The following is a 21,811-nucleotide window of genomic DNA, read 5'->3' as shown; positions in this document are numbered from 1 at the left end:
TATGAGATTAGACTCACACATTCAGAATTTAGGTCCTACTCAGGGTCAGTCCTACAAGTCTGCTAGGTGTTTAAATTCTCCTTTCTCATAGTTATTATCCTGAAATCAATCGCAAACATTATCTGATTGTGGAATTCATAGCTGGTTACCCAGATCTATGGCTAAAGTTGTTTTTTACTTTAATATTTCTTAGGTTGCTAAAGCCTTATCAGTAACTGGAATCACTGTGAAGCCTTGGTTTTAATCATCCTGACTAATCTCTGTGAAAAGAGGCTGCTATGGGGATTCATTCACAGCTCATCCCTTGTCTGCACCTTGTCTTTGATTATACCCGCTGAGAGTTTCTCAGAGCATCACTGCACGGAGAGTCTATTCATAAATATCTTTTTGGAGAGGGGCATTTGGACCAGTTGTTTCAAAGGTTCAAGTAGATGTTGGCTGCAAAAGGCAAGAACATTATGACAAGAAAATAATTGATAAGTGGTACCTCACGTGCACAGAGGAATTTATTTCAATGGAAGAGTACCTATACAGGATTGTAGCAAGTAAACCCTAGCTCATTGTTAATGAAATAATTTGTGGAGAAGGGCGTTTACATATTTTAAAAATGAGTCAGAACTATTACACTAATGTTACATCATAACACATTTTTGAAAGGTCCAAGTATTCTGTTGCTCTGTACTGTGATAAAATGTTAAAAGTCACTTATAAATGATGAATAAAAGTGACTAGTTGAATCCAGAAGCCTGTCCACATTATAAACTCCTTACTCCTCGAGGGCCAGGTTAGAGATGAGAGTTTTCAGAAAAGATATTAAAGGAGACACAGGTATGACTTTCTCACAGAGTATAGCATAGTGGCTTCCTAGTTTTCTCACTCAGGCATTAAATTGGATGCCAATGAGACCTGGCAGCCTGTAATCTAAAGAGGAACCAGAGTGGATAAGCATTTCCATGCAGTTATTTTATATGCAATGATGACCATAGGTGTCCATAGCAACTCTTTTCTCTGGTTCTATTTGTTTCACATTAATCTCTTCACTCCTTTTTCCTTTGAGTCTTGCAATCTTGGGGGCTAGGAAGGAACAGGAAACAGTTGGTGCCTTGTCCAGTGCTGCTGGAATCATCCTTCCTGTGTTGTCTCTGCTGACAGATTGGAGCATAACTATAGCTGACCCTGGCTCAGTTTCTCTCCAGATTATCCAGTTCTCTTCAACTCTGAAGGTGAATCTTTGAAATGGACACATAGCCAGCTTGGTCTACATAGTAAAAGCCTGTATAAGCGACAACAAAAATAAACCCAGAACTTTTGATAAATTTACATTCTTTAGTTTTTGTTTAGTGAGATGGAACCATGGTATACTGAGAAACCACTGAAAAAGACATATAGCATATGGATCCCTGGCATGGATTGACTGTTATCCTCACCAGAATCCTGTGGAGGGAGTTCTGTATCCTACTTTTACACATAAAGAAGTCCCAGCGTAACTAAATAATTCAAAGGTGGACAGCTGAGAATTGAATACCTATCTTTCATGTTCCATAAATATATAGCCCCTGTTTCCAGTCACCTGATCTGCTGTTGCCCATACTTATAAGTGCTTTGGATTCTGGAGAAGAATGTAGATATTCCTACACATGGTGCAAACATGCAGGTCTAAGACCTCACCTCTATTACCCCATCCCCACATTCTTGATGATCATCTAAACAAAGAATCCTTAATCACTTAACTTGTCATTAACCATGTTTCAGGCAAACTTACCTATACTCCTTTCCCAGTCCCCCAAACAAATTAGTTTACAATTTTCCCTTGTCACTCTAGATATAATGAGGAGGAGGAAGAGGAGGAGGAGGAGGAGGAGGAGGAGGAGGAGGAGGAGGAGGAGGAGGAGGTGGAGGAGGAGGATGGCGGCTCCCTCATTGTGCTATATTGTTCTTTACTCTGGGTCCTGGAAGAGAGCATGCTAAATTACATCCTGGCAAAAGATCAGTCTCAATGCTCTCTGACCTCTCCAAAAAAAAAAAAAAAAAAAAAAAAAATTCACCCTCTGGCTGGCTGTGAACATTACAACTGGAAGGCTGTTCTTCAAATTGTCTACATTCTGAGGCCAGTGGTTGGTACAACATTTAGGAGAAACATTGCCCATCCCAGGAGAGCAAAGATAAAGATGCCTGTCTCTATCAGATTCCCCTGGAAGCTACACAAATCACATTCGGTCTGTAGTAACCAAATCCCTTTCTAGGTCCAGGTCTGACACTGATGGACAAGGCATTCAGAGAAACATAGTATTTGGGGACTTCCATCATGTCTGTACCACTAAACAAATGCTTACTTGAATCTCAGCAGCATACATGGTCACTTTATTAGGTAAGTCAAGGGAACCTTAAGAAATACAAGGCATACTAGATGACAACAAGAAGGGAGACATGCTGCAGAGAATTCTTTCAAATGCCCCTTTCTTGGTCTCCAAAGCAGGGGTCTGCAGGATTCAGGTCCTGTCACAGTTACTGCTTTGCTTTAAATGGAGATGGGTCATTGTCAACAGAGAACTCACAGCCTGCCCTACTGTCATTTTGAATTCATAATCTATATTTAGAATCTGGAATCACTTTCTGTGATGCCAGTTCTGCAGCTGACTTTTTTTTTTTAATGTGTTATGTGAGCAAATGTAGATTGTAACTATAAACACAGCTCAAGGAAAAGGTGGGCCAGTCTGTCTCCTTCAGACTTGATTAGGGAAGGCTATGCCGACAATATTTTTAGTATGGTCTTTCAAATTAAGGTTAAGTTGCTTTAAAGCCAGTCAGCTATGGTAGGTTTATTTATTTTGAGGGCTAGTGTGAAACAAATTGAAACTATATACACTTTCCAAAGACACATATGTAGCTACTTTAAAAATGCATTTATTTTTTCAGTTGCGTAGGAAGTACATTTATAGCACAGAGAAATTTTCTTGTCTGGTTTTGGTGATAGAACTTCCAAAAGGGTGAACAGTTGCATTACTTGTGTTAATGCTACAAATACGAGTGAGCATTCTGTCAGCAAAGACCTTTATGCTCTCAGGACTGCATGCATGAAAATATACTGTGTATTATGTTAATCTAAACCTCATAAAAGGGGCAAATCGGACAGTGATCATATTAAAAGTGGCTTTCCCCTAAGTATGATTTTAATAATTAATCTGAGAGAGCGTTCTATCTTATCATTGGGCTACTAAGTGGCCAGAATGTAGCAGACTGCCTGTTTTTTTTTTTTTTTTTTTTTTTTTTTTGCCTCCCATTAGCAAAATACAGGCAGAAGCTACAATCAGATAAATAGCCAACTGCCAAACAAATTATACATGTGTGTAATTTCTTCAGAACACTTTACACTGTGTCAAAGCTAAGATTGCTGAATAGAGTTCATATTATATTGTGTCAATATCATATTGATACTTTGCCACGTGTGTCTGTAAAGATCTTTATAGCCAGTTGACTTACACTATGTAACAAATAGCAAACACTCAATGGAATGGCACCAAGAACCAGAAAGAAGTCCCCAGGCCCATCTTCTGGTGATCTACTAGGACATGTGAGCCTAAGAGCAGACGCTCAGGCTGGATTATGTTGAGCCCAGATGCAAAGAACAACAGTAGACGAGAGGAGGAGCTGATAAGGGTAACTGAGGAGGACTTAGAAGCAAGTACCTGATGTCATCAGCAAGGAGGGACCTAGCAGAGAAAGAAAACAATCTGTAGTCAGGTAGACTTAAGAAATAACGAGCAGCTTCAGATATAGTGAAGGCAGTGACACCCTGCCCTCTCCCCCACCCCAAGGTCCGGAATGTTTCACACACTGTACCTGATACTTGAGTCTTACTCACTCCACGCTATTGGATGAAGCTGAGACTGAGAGAGAGACTCACAGCAGTTGAGTCAGTTGCTCAATGTTTTGGTCAGTACAGAAACACATCCCTAATTAATTCAACTAATAGTTCAACACAGTGTTTATTGTTTCTTGCCTAGGCACTGTTCTAGGTGCTGAGGACACTTCAGCGAACCAAAGGAAAACTAAACCTGTTCATCCTTATGTACTTAGTATTTCTAAAGAATACATAGTTTGGGTTTGGGGGTTTTAACTCGTACAGTATGCATCCTGCTCTCTTCTATGCAAATCAGATAAAGGAAGTCTGTGTAGTTGCAGCTGACGTTACAGATATCAACCTCCCCATTCTTCATGTCACATGTATGCTGAGATCACTTGCAAATTGTGTCAGTATCTGCTAGAAACAAAGGAAGAAGGTACAGATGGTGGAGCAGGAGTACTGGGCTGAAGGAGCCACACGATGATACGACTATATTGATGTTAAAGTAGAAGTCGGAAGCCCCCACTAAAGTTTATTAGATGAACATCCATGATCCAGTGCACACTAAAAAAAGATCAAAAAAGCTCAGAAGACGTCATGAGAAAACATGAAACCATTAAATATCACATCTAGAGAGACATGTGACACACATGATCTCAAACTATTCAGGAAGCTAAGGCAGGAGGATCAAGTATGTCCAGAATTAGAATCACCATGGAAAACATAAAGAAGCTATATTTCTTGAAGAAAAAAATAAAAGAAAGAAAAACATAGGCATTGTCTATCAGACATTGAAGTGTTTGGAAAATAGAGAGCCTAAGGATCTAGTCTGGCCTGGCCTGGCCTTAGTTGTTTATGACTTTAGTCAAATTCTTAGTTTCACCAGAGTCTCAGTCTCCTCTCTAGCATATAAAAACCTGCAAAGAATTAAATAAATGTGCATAATGTCCCATGAATAGTGTAGTCTCTTACAAAATACCTTTCCCACCATGAATTCCTAAATATATATTCTAAGGAATGTTTTACATATGCTCTGTAAAGAGTTCTGTCAGTTTCATCATCATCAACAATAATAGAATTGCTATTTTTTTATCCAGTAAATGGTTGAATGCAAATGGAGAATGGCTGGACTTGATGTACCATCTTTTATTATAAGGGATAAGAAACATGATGAGACTCTAAACTATCTGGAAAATGGTGGAGTTTCTAATAAAGAAATTTTAAAACAACAATAACAATGATAAAACAGGCTTTTAGAAACCTACTGACAGCATGTGTGCAAAGGAGCTGTGTTAATGTGATGTGGATTATTGGAAATAAATACTGATAAAAAGCCCTCAGTGTCTATCCATATAGCTGAACAAATTGAGTATTTTCCATACAGTCAAATTTTATTAAAGCATACTAAAATATAAAGCTTTAAAATATGAAATGACTTGTAATGCACAAAATCAATATGTGCACTCTCCAGAAAAATATCATGAAGGTATCCCACAGAGAAAACAAATGTTCACACAAATACAATTAGTATTTTTTTGTGTGTATATGTGTGTGTACAAGTGCATGTGGAGGCCAGAGGTTGATGTCAGATACCTTCCTCAGTCCCTCTACTTTATTTATAAAACAGTCTCTCACTGAACCTGGGGGACACCATTTCGAGTAGACTGGCTGGCCAGCAAACCACAGGTATCCTCCTGAGCCTGTCTCTTCATTGCTGAGATCGCAGGCATGCATGTGACATCATGGATGGCATGGCTTTGTATGTAGGTTCTAGAGACCTGCACTCGGAATCTTAAGATGACTGAATCATCTTTGCCACACTTACAGCTAATATTTCTAAAGTAAGCTTTACACTGCTTTCGCATGGTTACACCCGATATTATGGAAATTATCAGTAAAGGCTAGTAACTGTATATGGGGCTCTGGTATGAATGAGTCTGCTTTGCAAACACTTTCAATTCTTACCTTCTCTAATGTTAAAATGGATGAACTTCAAAGGTATCAGTAAGTTGTTATCACCTTCTATACAGTCTATTCATCAATAAATACTTACATCATGCATCTCTTCATGGTCACTATTTTGGGTTTTTCATTTGTTTCTGCTTTTCTTTGTTTTTGTTTTTGTTTTTGTTTTTGCAATAAATATAACAAAGCAAAAGAAGTCACCAAGTTCATTAGACAATGTGTGTAATATTTCTCTGAGGTCTAATAGGAGCTGATAAAATAGTCATTTGGTGGTCGTAGTAGCTAATAAAATGTCCTAGGTCACAGCGTGGTGCTTGATGGGTTTCTTTTCAGTTAATTCTCATAATGACTTTATGAAGCAAGAGCTGCTCTTGCTCTGTAATGTCTCTTTCTTGCCCCATGCTCCCATGGCAGCCACGAAGTCTCCTTATTGCTCAATGCTTCCACAGGATCCAAGAAACCAAGCAGACATTTGAGGTTAGGTACACTGATCCCAGAGTATTGGTGACCAAGATGCTGACTGCTCTAAGCTTCAGTGTAAACTGAAGGAGGGAAATGGTAATAGAAAAGTTATTCAAAGTCAGAAGAACAGTGACTCAAAAGGGTCAAGTCATGTGTAGGAACAGAAGATGGTTTTGTGCAAGGTTTTGATGTGCAGTATCAATGATCTCTATTTGATTGACATAAATTCACCCAGCAAAGTCTTTATTATGGGACAGTTATTTTTAAGAAAGAATCTGCTTTGGGATAAAAATGGCTCATCTTATCATGGTAAAATCACTTTCTACTCAAATGACTTGAATTCAATCCCTTGGAACCCACATAAATGGAGAGAACTGACTCATGTAAGTTGCCCTCCAGCCTCCATGCACATGCCATGATATGCTAAGGCATGTCTGTATACACTAAATAAATGTATGTAAAAAACTGCAAAGCCACCTAAACTGTCTCAGAAATCTAATCTCAGACATAGTTAATAAGAAGGAAAAACAGTAAGTTGGGCAGACCAGTAATGACTAGGTAGATCATTTGTAAAAGTAATCCAACTGGAATTTGAAATTTTGAAGACTTAAATCCAGTTGAAGCATTGCTAACATTATAAAAATATTTGCTATGCTTTCTGTTAGTATAGACATTAAAGATTTTTCTAATCACCTTATGCTATGGAACGTATATGATGAGGGCAGGATATAGTGCATATCCAAGAATGGCAAGCCACAAATATCGAGGCATTAAATGGTAGAGATTAATGAGCCTTGGCAGGTCATGGTATGGGATCTGAGGTGGCATCTGCTCACACTGCAGTGAGCTCAACTCTCGCCAGTTTTATGAACTTTCAAAGGAAGAGAACCTCACTTCATCTAATAAAGTATTCTAAGTTTCAAATTGAATTAACAGTGATGTTAGCAAGGACATCTTGCCTCCTTCTTGGTAAGTTTTGATGTTTAGATGATCTGGAAGCCCATCACTAGCCGTACCTTCTAAAATAAACTTCTCCAATCCTTCCTTTTTATCCAGCCCACCCACTGGTACCATCAGTAGTCCGTAAGATCATTTATGATTATTTCCGTGTGCCTACTGTTAGTGTCACTTCCCAATTAAAATACATCAGCTCTATTAAGTAAGGCACCACGTCACATCTTGCTCCTAACTTGGCTCCAAGGCTACTGCTCTGAGTATTCTGGAGTATCTGTTAAATAACAGATCAATGAATAAAATGTTTTCTTTTAAGCCTTGAATAATAAAACTTACAGCGTTCTACTAAAGTATCATATCTATAGACAACTCACCATGCTAAAGAATGTTTTTCTTATAGCATTTGAAAACTGCTGAGAAATATCTTCATGTTTGCAACAATAACCTTTATTTTTTGTTTGTTTTTTAAGATTATAATATAATTACATTCGTCCTTCCAAAGTCTCCCACATATCATCCGTGCTCGCTCAAATTCATAACCATTTTCCACTAATTATTATTCTGTTTTCATAAATAAAACCTGCTTAGTCTATATAGTATTACTTGTATGCTTGTTTTCAGGACTGACCATTTGGTACTGAATAACTCTTAGCGTACTCTTTTCTGGGGTAGACTATTTCTCCATTTTTTTTTTTTTTTTTAGTTGCCTGTAGTTCTTTGTGTAGGGATGAAGCATTGTGGGCTCCCTCCTCCTCCATTCACATCAGCGTGTTTATTGGCAGCCTCTTTGTTCAGCTCATCTTTGAACAGCCATGTTGGTGGGACTTTATGTATGTAGCTTCTGACATTACTAGGTGTATCCTAGTAATTAAGAGATCAGGAAGAAAACTCCTGGTCCTCTAGCTCTTATAATATTTCTGCTTCATTTTCCAAAATATTCCCTGACTCTTAGGGGCAGGGGTTGTGTTGTAGATTGTCAGTTGCTAATGGGATCTACAACTCTGCATTTTGATGGTTATGTTTTTCAGTAACATCTCTGTCTGCTTCAAAGAGAAGTTTCCTTGATGAGAGGTGAGGACCACATTTATTTCTGGGTCTAAGAACAAATGTTTAGATTGTTGTTAAGCAGTATGCTGATTTAGTAAAGTTGTGACTGTAGGTTCTTCTCCAATAATCATGAAGTCAACAAGTACTGAGTAGCTGGCTGTGTTTCCAATACCAAACATGACTTCTCTCTTGTTAAGTGGTTGATAAGCCCAATTAGAGAGCTTTTGGTTATTGCCAAGGTATTCATGCTACTTCTGCACCCTTACGGTTACCATGCCACACTGGTCATTGTTGTAATTCATAGATATTATAAGTGAGTAGGTCTTTTGGTGGCCTTCCCTCTTTTGGATGGCACTTTCTAATACCAAGAAAGCTAGTCCTCAAGGAGGAGGCATAAGAGCCCTCATTCTAAGGAAGACCTGCAGCTGGACTCCAACCACGTCACCAGCAGCTTTATTCAGTGCCATAGTGCAAAGTGCATTACTTAGGGAAGAGAACACCACTGGTACCTGACAATACCACCTTTACCTGACAACATGCTGTCATCGGGAAGTCTCTTCTAACATTGACTCATGTGCGTTATAAAAATGAAAATAAGAAGATTTAACTTCAAAAGAAGCTTTAGCCTTCTGAACATGTCAGACATCTATCTGCAGCTTGGCATTTTCACATTTTAAAGACTGAGAATTAGAAATTTAATTACTTACACAGTCACTGTACCGTTTATAGACATTTCTAAGATCTTAAATCAGATGTCTCTATCAACTTTCAGTGATTCTCTCTTTTAAACACACAACTTGTTTTTAGAAGAAAAGTCTCATTTCTCAATCTGACTGTGTAACTTCTATGCAACAGTTTTATTGGCTTAAAACTTAAAAATGGCAACAAAACATGAACACATCTTCCTGATCCATAGCTTGTTACTTTTATATAAGCTAACCTAAAACACTAACTTACAAAATGATCTGAAAACAGGTTTCATAACAAAAAAAAATGTAAATTTTAAAAATTGCTTTGAAAGTTTTAGAAATAAATTGTCCTGACGTTTTATATAACTTACTTAAATGGGAGAGTTTGATTTTATAGTAATATTAATATCAGAGTATTTAAATAATATTTCAGTCTACCTGTTATCCACTGATTAAATGTTGTCCTGTAAAATGTGGGCAATCTGCCTGTCCTATCATCCCTTCTGTATTTTTCCTACCTTTTGCATCAAGTTGTTAAACACTTTAGTAGATCTAGCTAGACTCAGCTCCATTTCTGTTTTCCATTTCTTGTCCCCTCGGAATAGAAAAAAAAAATCATCAATTTAATTTCAGTGCTCATTTGATATGTGACAGAATAAACAATACTGGGTATGTTCCAGGTCCACATTACGTTTAGTGCCATCCCTCCTCCAACAGATGGCCAATGTGGTATTTGCTTTATGGGTGTCCTTAGACCAGGCTGCTTCCTGCATCACTGGTTTATTGCAACTGGTAGTGATATGGTTGGAAGAGTAGGATCCAAAAGCAGATGACATGGTATAATTTACACAAATAATTATCAGTACACAGGCAAACTGCTTAAATACAAAAATAACTCCTATGGAGGATCCTGTCTCACTGATGGCCCAATTCACTTTATATTACAATAAACTCAATAATGGTTAATAGAAAAAGTCGCATGCCTGCTTCCATTTCTCTTAATGACCCTGCAGGGGTAGGCTGCAGCATGAATGAAAAGATGGTATGTTTTCAAAGCTGTGGCAGCCCGCAGTGACCTTCAGTCGGGATGAAAGGCTCTGCTGGCTAGAGGAACAATTGAGCTGAAACCAGTGAGGCGCGGTAAGACTTCCCAAATTAAAAGCCGCCAGCAACCGCCCAGACAAGAGCAGAGAGAAAAAGAGCATCACTCTGCAAGGTGATTTTATGCAAACATTAACAAGTGGAGAAAAAACAAAATTCAGATAAAAGAAACACCTTTATCATAGTGTAATGTGCATATGGTATCTAAAGCACAGATTGTTGGAAAACCTGTTGAAAAACATAAATCAATAAAAAAAAAAAACCAGATTGTTTGTATAAAACAGTGCAGGGAGGAAAGAATGGTGTTCATGACTTCTCACACTCATATTGTTTTCTTTCCATCCTTGAACTCACGGTGCACAGTGGACCACGCATGTGAAGACTTGCCCTATGTTTATTGTGAAATGTGTGTACCGAGTCCACTAATAATAGATCTGTGAGAGTATTCACCATTTTCGATTTAGGGGATGATAATTGAATATGGTGAGGTATCTAGTAATTTGTTGGAAAGCTAAAATGACCCCTGAATATGTCCTTAGGATAGAGATCAAATGAAGCCGAAAACTAAAAACACACATCTTGCATTTCTGTAAGGAATAAGGCTTGTAGAAGACAATGAGTTCATGATGTGCCATTTCCTAGTACAGATGGGGAAATTTTGCCAAAAGGCTGATAAATAATTCTGGCCATTGTTTACTGCTTACATAGCCTCCACATGAAATTTTATTTTCACAAATAAAAATGATCATACATCCATAAACATTGTATTGTTCATATGTTATTCAAGCTAAAATTATTCACTTTACACGAATGTATACTTACATTGAAACTGGGAACAGTGAAGGATAGACGTGGGGAAAAAATGGAAAACTGAGAATATCTTCATGTCAAACTTGTTTGGAAAAATATTTGTCCTTACTGGGGAGTGTGCAGCCCCAGACGGTCCTTTGCAATACTCCTTAGATGGTGTGTGCCTATCAATCTTCTTTGCAGTTACTGACCTACATAATATCTGTGCCAAGTCTTTATGTCTGAAACTTCTGAGTGCTAGGCATGAATAACTAATGGAGTTGTGAGCATCTATGTGTGCCTACTGCTCACGGATGAAGAAAATGTGTATAAGTGAAAATTTAAAACAAAAGAGATTTGGTCAGGAGTCACTTCAGTTCTTTGGATTAAATTTTTTCTGGTCACATTCACTTGTGAATTTGTTGAAAGCTCTGACTTACTTCCAGAGGCAGAGCACAAACATCTGCCAGGTAGTCACATGAGCTTCTAAGGCATTCTTGACCCCATGAAAGCTAATGAAAACCTCACTTTCCTGCCCAGAAATAACTCAAAATCCTAGATTTTATTCCACTAAATCTAGAGACATTTTAGCTTTAATGATCGCTGTTACCCATCTGCTCCTAGGTTCTCCTTCTGTAGTTTCTTCTAAAACTTCCCTGTGTATTATAAAGCTGATGTTCTCAACTGCGGTGTTTGGGCAGCAGCAACAGCAACAGTCTTGAGAACTACAGAGCTGCACCTGCTGAATTAGAAAGTCTGTCTGTCAGTCTTCAGTAAGTAGCCCTCCCACTGAGTGATGTGAGAATTTCTTCCATCTAATTCATATTGAGGAATCTATTTCAGTCATTTCAAAATATCTAATTTACATAATAAAGGAAACACATCAAGCATGCACCTTGGTCAGTTTTGGAAAATTAACCTATCCCTTTTAATGACTCTTAAAGTCAAGATGTTGAATGTTTTTACATGCCCCTTATTTTTTTTTATTGTCAGAAACCCCATCTGCTCCCAGCAAGTGATCTCACTCTTACCACCATTGATTACTGTTGTTTATTTTGGAACTTCATACAAATGAAATCAGTCTTTATTTCCTTAAGATAATTTGTTTTGAAATTGACTCATTCAATTTCATTATTAATTTAAAAATGCATTAATCTTAGTCATGATGCACTGAATGAATACGCCACTGCCTTCATCTTTTCACCTGTCATTAGACACTTGCATTGATTACAGTTTTGGATTCTTGTGAATAAAGCATTCTTCTGTATACCATTCTTCTGTAAGCCTGGTAGGTATGTTTCTATTTGTCTAGAGATAAAGCTAGAGCTACTGAACGCTGTTTCAGGGCGTACGCTACAGTGACTTTATTTCAATAGGAGCATAAGAATCTCATGTTCATCCACATTGCCACCCAGATTGGATATCTTAAGTGTTTTGTTATTGAAACTGATATTTTCCTTGCTGTTGAATATGGTTTTAGATTTTTAATTTTTCTTTCATGTTTTTGTTGGCCATAAGTTTATCCTTTATAATGTCTCTGATCACTTCTTCTGGCCATTTTTCATTGGGATGAAAACTTGGTTAGGGATTGCATTGCTGTGATAAACACCACAACCAAACACTTTGGAAAGGACAGGGTCAATTTGACTTTCATTTGCACACCATAAAGCATCATCATTCAAGAAAGTCAGGATAGGAGCTCAAACAGGGCAGGAACTTGGAGGCAGAAAAGATGCAGAGGCTGTGAAGGGATCCTGGTTGCCTGTTTCCATTCTTTCTGCTGGCCCATGGGCTTCACTCCTGTCTTCCCCAAATACTTCTGATCATGTTTCCCTTTTCCCCTGATCTTACTCCTCCCCTCTCCCACCCAGTTACATCCCTCCCTCTGCCCTCTGATTTCTTCTCCCTCCTAATTGGGACTGAAGCATCCTCATTTGGGTCCTTTTGCTCTTTCACCTTCTTGAGTTATGTGGCTTTTGAGTATTGTATCCTGAGTATTCTGTACTTTTTGGCTAATAGCCACTTATTAGTGAGTACATGCCATGCATGTCTTTTGGGGTCTGAGATACTTCACTCAAGATAATATTTTCTAGTTCCATCCATTTGCCTGCTAAACTCATGAAATCCTTGATCTTAATAGCTGAATAGTATTCTATTGTGCAAATGAACCACATTTTCTGTATCCATTCTTTCATTGTAGAACATTTGGGTTGTTTCCAGCTTCTGGCTATCAAAAATAAGGCCGCTATAAATATAGTGAAACATGTGCCCTTGTGTCATGGTGGGGTACCTTTTGGGTATATAGTCAGGGGTAGAATAGCTGGGTTTTCAGGTAAATCTCTTTCCAATTTTCTGAGAAACCTTCAGATTGATTTCCAGAGTGGTTGTACCAGTTTGCAATCCCATCAGCAATGAAGGAGTATTCCTCTTTCTCCACATCCTTGCCAACATGTGCTGCTACTTATGTTTTTGATCTTAGCCATTCTGATTGGTGTAAGGTGAAATCTCAGGGGAGTTTTGATTTACATTTCCCTGATCACTAAGGACTTTGAACATTTATTTATGTGCTTCTTGGCCACTCCAGATTCCTCTGTTGTGAAATATCTGTTTAGTTCTATACCCTATTTTTTGATTGGGTTGTTTGGTGTTTTTGGAGATTATCTCCTTGAGTTCTTCATATATTTTGGATATTAGCCCTCTATCAGATGTGGGTTACTGAAGATTTTTCTCAATCTGTAGGTTGCCAATTTGTTCTATTTACTATGTCCTTTGCCTAAGAAAAGCTTTTCAGTTTCGTAAAGTCACATTGATTAATTCTTGATCTTAGTGCCTGAGCCATTGTAGTTCTGTTTATGAAATTTGCCCCCAAGCTCATGAATTCCAAGTTCTTTCCCACTTTCTCCGCTACTAAATTGAGTGTATCTGGTTTCACACTGAGGTCCTTGATCCACTTGAACTTGAGCTTTGTGAAAGGTAACAAATATGGATCTTTATTTCATTTTTTCTACATACCGACTGCCAGTTAGACTAACATCATTTATTGAAAATGCTTTCTTTTTTCCATTGTATATTTTTGGCTTCTTTGTCAAAGATCAGGTCTCCATAAGTGTGTGGTTCTATTTCTGGGTCTTTAATTCTATTCAGTTGAACAACCTGTCTGTCTCTGCTCTAATACCATGTTGTTTTTATGATTATTTCTCTGTAGTATAGCTTGAGATCAGGGATGGTGAGTCTCCCCCACCCCCCCGCAGCAGTTCTTTTATTGTTAAGAATAATTTTTGCTATTTTGGGTTTTTTGTTTTTCCATATGTAATTGAGAATTACTCATTCTGTGTCTTTGAAAAATTGAGCTAGAATTTTGATGGGGATTGCATTGAATCTGTAGATTGCTTTTGGTAGGATGGCCATTTTTACTATGTTAATCCTACCAATCCATGATCATGGGAGATCTCTCCATTTTCTAAAGTCTTCTTTGATTTTTTTCTTGAAAGACTTGAAGTTCTTGTTATAGAGATCTTTTACTTGTTTGGTTAGAGTTATCTCAAGATATTTTTATATTATTTGTGACTATTGTGAAGGGTGTTGTTTCCTTATTTTCTTTCTCAGCCTGTTTATTAATTGTTTAAAGAAAGGCTACTGAGTTTGAGTTAATTTTATATTTAGACACTTTACTCAGCTTGCTTTCTTATAGATTCCTAGATCACCAGCCCAGGGATAGCACCACTCACAATACCATCACCTCATCAATCACTAATTTAAAAAATGCCATACAGGCTTGCCTACAGCCAGAATTTATAGAGGCATTTACCTAATTGAAGTTCTGTTCTCTCAGATGACTTTAGCTTGTGTCAAGTTGACATAAAACAAGCCAGCACAGATGATTTTCTTATTATTCAATCATATTTTTAATTATATTTTTTGTTTCTGGATTCATGTTTTTAGCATTATATGCATCATAAATATTTTCTCCTAGTCTGTAACTTGTCTTTTTCATTTTCTTCATAACTATGTCTTGAAATAAACAATTATAATTCTAATGAAATCAATATATAAGCTCTTTTTTTTTTCCTTTATGGCACTAATAATTGGATCTAGGGTTTCCAAGGCAAATATTCTACCCTTGTGCAACACCCCAAACTTCTTTCACATTCTACTTTCAAATAGGGTCTCACTCAAGTGAGACTTAAAATTAACAATAACCTATCCTTAGCCTCCGTAGGTGCAGACTGTCATATCTGCTGGGATTTTTGGTGTGTGTTTAATTTTTGCATTTAGTTTAGAAATCTTTATCTGTTTCATAATCTTCTGTGATGTATATTGGATAAGACACATATTTAACTGGTATATTAATGGATATAGCTTGCATTGTATTTAGGACTAATCATATTTTATGAAGAATGTAGATATCAAGACCAGTGTTTTTTGTTTGTTCTCTGTCTCCATTTAGGTATCTAAATCCAGCACATGTGTAAAACTTCAGAAAAGCATGTGTTTTTTTTTTTAAATTGTTGTTGTTGTTTGGTTGGTTCGTTTTTGTTTGTTTATTTGTTCTTTATCTTTCAAAAATATTTTATATTTCTTTTTAAATTTTAAAACATTTTTCATCATTCTTAGATTTTTGAACAGATGTTTGACTTGATGTTAGTTTTAAAGCTTTAACAAGAGAGTCAACTATTCTTGAAGAATTTAGTATTTGCCTAAATATAAGCACTAGCTTGCTCCAGTTTTTCCTAGAATGGAAAGAAGAAAATGTTCATGTTACTGATTTTCAAAGAGGGATGTTAAACTTTAAATAAAATGAGTTAATAATGAAAGAATTATGAAAACATGCAATGATTTAGTAAGGACTATATAAAGTGCTTTACACGTGGATATCTTTTAACTGGTAGTAATATTTCAAATAGCTCTATTTTTAAATTATGATATAAGCAGAGAATGATTTAATTTAACCATAATCCCTCTGCTCAGAAGTAAGCCCTCATAATGTACTTCCAAAAATGAAATCAAAATGCCAAAATGAAAGCATGACCCACCTTGTAATGTTTCCCTCGAGACATTGTAGAGTTAGTATGGCATCCTCCTATGTATAATTTTTGCATTCATGTTTGAGTCTTTTAAATCGAAATATTTGTCTCAATGAATAAAAAATGGGAGTTTCTCCATTTCTTCATTTATATAATTTATTGTTCTGCCTGAACATCTAATTTTGGTGCCTTTGCCTGTATCAGCATTACTCAACCTCAGAGGATATTTATAGTCTGCAAGTTTAAACTATGGAGTTGCCAAACTCTATTTTTCAGAGGACATTTGATTGCTTAAATGAGTTTATATAAGTTGAAATATGCTAAGAGTACTGATATATGCACTTATCACTGGAAATTATGAGAGAATATAATTTTATCATTAAACATACATCTAACACATATTGATCATCTCCAAGGCTTTATCTACAATACAAATTACTTGAAAAACAATAGATTTTTCTGAGTGTCAAAGAGGAGAAAAAAAGCTATTGGTTAGTAAAAAACAGTTGCCTCTTCTACTACCAAAAGCATTTTTAATACTTTGGGCATATTTACTCTTTACAGTACTTATGAGTCTAAAAACTTGGATTGGCACTGCTGTAAACATTCTTTTCTCAGAGCCTTTACATACTACATGATAAGCCTAAATATGTTATTTCTTTCTTTGTTGAAAAGTAACTAGAATTCCAAACATTTTCTTATGGAACCACTTCTCCCCAGTCACTGATTGGTACCTGGTACATGCAGAGTGTTTGTGCATCCGGTGTTTCATGGAATGAATGCACTGAGCATCCTCAGGGTCCTGTTACGTAAATAATGCATTGAGTGGTATTATGTAATAAATGTATTGAGTATCCTCAAGAAGCCACCTACTAGGGCCTTGAAAACTTGTAAAGGTTTTGTTAGCTATAAGAATTTAAGTCTGCAGTTAGATTTGTCTTCTGTAGAAACTACGGAATTATTTTTTTCTTCCAACCATTCCATGGTGAAGTGCTATTTCCTTGCTCCTGTGGGATGGAAAGAATAAGTTTACACACAGGGCTTTCATCAGCTCAGAGGTTTGATTCTCTACACATTACCCTTCAGACCTTGGTGAAAAGCTTGTTGAAAACTATAAATAAATCTAGAAACTCTTTTCTTTAGATTGCCTTTTATAGTTATGAAATAAATATTGGAAGAATGCCCTGGCAGGCAATATTTAATGTAAACTTAATTTTCTGCTTAAAATGTTCAATTCTGGTGCAAAGACAAATGTAGTGCTATATTTTTCCAGTCTTTTGTGCCTCATATTAAAATTTTCAATCAGAGAGCACCTAACCCTCAGGAGACTGGAGGCCCCAGGGAACTTAGAGGCCTGGTTGGGTAGGGGATGAGTGGTGGGGACATCCTTGTGGAGACAGGGGGGTGGGGAGGAGGTATGGGATGTGGAACAGTCATAGAGTGTAAGGGGCTGGGAGGGGAATAAAATCTGAAGTATAAATAAATAAATAATAATAAATAAAATAAAAATGATGATGCTTAATATAAAAGGATTTATGACATTTTCAACTTAAGGTTACTATTTAATTCATTACACTAGATTATACTTTATATATACATATATGTTTCTGATTGACAAGTCAGTTCTATAGGAAGAAGTTTCACCTATTAACGACTTAAGTCCATGCCCTGGGCAATTCTCTTTGTACTGTATCTTACAAGCTTCAGTTATTTTGAAGAAAATACCTTGTAGAGAATTAATTTCCTCTGCTGCATATGTGGATAATGAAAAAAGATTTCTTAGACCATGACCAAACAGACTCTCTTTTCAGCCTTCGGGAGACTTCTTGTGAAAAGTCAGCCTCCTTGGCCTCACGTCCTCTAAGTCTGCTTTATTAACGTGAAAGGAGAGGCTCCGTTGGTACCATTAGCCACATGGCAAAGGAATTCAATGTTCTCTCCAGGAAAAGTGCTTTGTGGAATCAGGTCTCAACCTTGCTTCCTACTTTGCCAGTTTATGCAAACGTGTTCTGCAGACTGCTACCCTCTTGGTTTATTTCTTCTTGACTGAGAATCCTAGGTCCTCTATGACAAGTGGGCCTCAGCTACCAGGGGGATGACGATGTCTCCAAGCACCTATCAGGGTTTTCCTGGCATGGGGGAAACACTAGGAGAACCACTTCACTGCCATGTCTAGGGCTTGTCTTTTTACTTGGGCTTTTCCTGCTTCTGAAACAAAGCGTAGGCATTTCAGTGGCCAAGTCAAAATATTTTGAAAGAGCCATTTCCTTCTTGTATTGATAATGAAGTGGTCAGTGAACCATAGAGTAGGTATAAAGCAAGACTATTTCACACTATGCAAACCAGTCAAACAAGGATAAGAAAGTTATCAATAGACTTAGGATCGAAAAAGAGCTTGTAAATTTTCAGTTTATTCCTGATATATTAGGTACTTATTAGTGGATAAAATTCAACTCAACATTTTGATTACATGTTTATTTAGTTTTACTTCATGAAATAAAAACTACTCTGTTATTTGCTTATTTCCTCCCCATGATCGGTGGCAGGGTATATGTTGTCCCAATTAATCCGCTTCTCTCATACAACTTCTAAGCATTCACTGTGAATCAACTCAGTAAGTCTTTTTACTGCATCAGTGGTAATACAGCAAATCAAGTAATTACCTTAAAATCTGAATATTGTATGTATCAAAATGGTCAAAACTCATAACTCACTCAGAAGTCACACAACACAAAGCCGATGAGCATGTATATTGTTGAGGATAAATGCGACCTCACCTCACATTCCTGTTAATTAAAATGATATGTTCATGTTTTCTAGGCTGTGTTTCTATCAATATCAGGCTGTTCATTAAAAGAAAGCCAATCTCATCTCACTAGTAAATGCCCATTCATCTGCTTCTTACATGTAAGTGCAAAATTTTTCACACTTTACCTTTACGGGGAGATAAATTAAAGTAGCATTAATATATGATATGTTCTATTTTACATGGGCTTTGATATCAAAATTATTGTATGAATGTCCTCTGAGTTCTTATTTTAGACCACCATCAATACATCCAATTTTTATCCTAGTTTCTACATTAAGTTTTAATATAGCAATTAAATCCTTAGACATCTGTTGGTTCTATCAAACAGCAGTAGGGGTTTTATTGTAGTTTTTAAAAATCTGAGTGTAATACTCAATAGACTATTATGTGAGGAAAAATAGTGAGGCCAGTTGTGATACACATTCTTCAAATGTTACACTCTGTCCTGTTCACATAAAAGAGAGAACGATAGTTTTGATATGATTTAAGCACTGACCATAATATGTAGCCACAGGCATCATATAACAAGCAGAAAGATGTCCTAGCAAACTTAGACATAGACAAAAATATGGGTACAATAGAATGTGTGGACTTAGGGATCAAAGTATAGAATTTTCTCTCGAAACCCACAGCCTTACTACTATCAAATTCCTATATCAACAAGTATGGAAATCCAATTGGCATTTCCTGGTAATATCCCTCACTTGACAAGTATGGAATATCTTTATTTTGCTCTTGCTAATTGTATATAGTTTCCCACCACCCCACCCCCAGTCTCCATCAGTTACTGCTGCTACCTGTTCTCTGGTAGTTAGAACTGGGTTTCAGGAGGGATGAAGAGATTTTGAAATTAAGCAAAGAAGCAATCTTATGCTATGTTTCTCAGGCAGGGAGTGGGTATTGAAAATACAGGACTTCTGTTGGTAATGATGACTTCTAGCAAACTCAGAAACAGATAAGGATTATCAGGTCTCTGATTCTTTTTTTTTTTCTACTGGATTCCCATGTTATAAATCATTTGTTACATTTTTATTTACACTGGGTATCTGAATAAAACTTGGCACATTTTTAGCATAGTTATCTCTTTCTCTTCTAGGGTCAAATGAGACTATTTTAGTCTATAATCATTTTGATGGTTAACAATTAATAGTGAACATATAGGTGAAAACCCTTCAAAGTATGGCTCATAGACTCCTGATTTCTTCTAGTCACTGTCCAGGGATTCTAAAAAGACCGAGGTAATTTTGTTCTTTTCATTACCTTGGTATTTGCATGATTGGCACAAAACTCAGTGATGAGTTTCTCCAAACTGATTGTCGTGCATCCATACTGAGAGGAGCATAAGAAGAAACAACTTTACTTAGAAATATAATGAAACAGTACAAATTACTTACTATATTATGAGCCCCCAAGTGTGCTTTTATTAATAGGCTATGTACTAAAATAAAGTATATGTAAAAAATAAAGATATATATATGTATATGTGTATATATATATATGTATATGTATATGTGTATATATATATGTATATGTATATGTGTATATATATGTATATGTGTATATATATATGTATATGTATATGTATATGTGTATATATATGTATATGTATATGTGTATATATATATGTATATGTATATGTATATATATATATATATATATATATATATATATATATATAAAACTTTGCTCTGCATAAACCAGTACAAATATTTTCTTGAGAGAAAGGCTCAGGTAGATTTTTTTGAGTTGCTAGCTGAACTAGCCATATCTTCATTGCACTAGTTATTTCGCCATAAAAGATTAGCAATGTAGCGTTATTCATACTTAGATATTTTACGGATCTTTTGCCAAGAAATGATCAAAGTGGATAATACTTGTTTATAAAGACAGCATTCCAGATTTCAAGAAAAATTACTAGAAAAATCTACGTTTATGCCAACCTTGGTGTGACAGACTTTCTGATGAGGTAATTAGTAATATTAATGAATGTGAATTTTGAATAAAGAAATGTGTCAACGGTTACAAACTCCTCAGAAACGACACCAGTACTTTGTAAGAGTCCAATGTATTACTTTATAATGTGTGCTTGCTAAAAACCCATTCGTTCAATGTGAAAAATAGGTTGATATATTTTAATATGCTGGAGTTGATTGATATAGTTTCAGATTCCACATTACAACAACACTCTAAGACACTATTGCTTGTCAACTTTTACTGTAGTAGGAAAGACTGATGCTCAAAATTACATGAAAGGTATTAAATCACTCTTTCCTTTTCTACCTGCAGAATCGTGTGAGGTCTATTTTTTTATTTCTCTACCAACACAAGTGGCATGTTATAACAGACTGACTACTGACGTATTCATGACAGACTTCAAATGAGCCATATATGTGTTAAATAGGTCTGTAAGTGTATAAAATAGTGGATAGCTTCTTAACCTCCTATACTTTTTTGTTTTGAACACGTAATTATTTTTTTTGCAATATTATTGATGACGATAATATATAATAAACAGGTTTATTATTACTTTTTTAAAAATGTAAGTTATATAGGTTTAAATGTCTATCATCATAGCAGTGATGGATAATATCTATACAATCAAAAACATTTTTTAAATTATGTTTAATCTTTTTTTCAGTTCAGTCATTATCCAGCCTGCCCTCTGACAGTTCCTCATCCCATTCTTTCTCCCCAGTCTCCAAGAGGATGTCCCCATCTATTCCCCTTGAGAATTAGTGATTACAAACCATTAAGTGTTAGCTATGGAGGGCGGGACTCAAATCTAAAATAAATCTTCACTAGCCACTAGAGGGCGCTTCCATTTTATATAAATGCATAGTGGACGGGCAATAAAATTGACCTGTGAGGATGCTGCATTTCGTTAGTAGGCCAATACTGTGCCAAAGAATTCATTCACTAAAGAAGACACTGAACAAAACAGCACAAGTTCTTAACATATGATGCCATATGGAAAGAACGCATTATGTATTCCTCTCATGGCATCCTTACCCATACCATATCAAAATGATGTTTCTTCCTTGTTACTGACTTGTGTTTAACTGTTGGTTGGATGGTTATCAGTCAGAAACACTTCTTACATCTTGTGTTTTGCCCATGGAATTTTATA

The 21,811-nt window shown here is 36.3% G+C and overlaps 1 protein-coding gene across 5 annotated transcripts in view; it reads left to right on the top strand.

The window, feature by feature from the left end:
• Positions 1 to 21,811, top strand: part of Hs3st5 (heparan sulfate-glucosamine 3-sulfotransferase 5) — a 272,161-nt gene that overhangs the window by 17,494 nt on the left and 232,856 nt on the right. Inside the window, exon 2 of one of the 5 annotated variants that reach the window (XM_076916478.1) lies at positions 18,696 to 18,782. The exons of the other annotated variants lie outside the window; for them this stretch is intronic. The gene's annotated coding sequence lies outside the window, so the exon portion shown is untranslated. The remainder of the gene's footprint in view (positions 1 to 18,695; positions 18,783 to 21,811) is intronic. 5 annotated transcript variants of the gene reach the window in all.

The sequence above is a fragment of the Arvicanthis niloticus genome, chromosome 20 (assembly GCF_011762505.2).
Source record: "Arvicanthis niloticus isolate mArvNil1 chromosome 20, mArvNil1.pat.X, whole genome shotgun sequence".
NCBI classification, from domain to species: domain Eukaryota; kingdom Metazoa; phylum Chordata; class Mammalia; order Rodentia; family Muridae; genus Arvicanthis; species Arvicanthis niloticus.
This window is presented reverse-complemented; position numbering and strand designations above follow the sequence as displayed.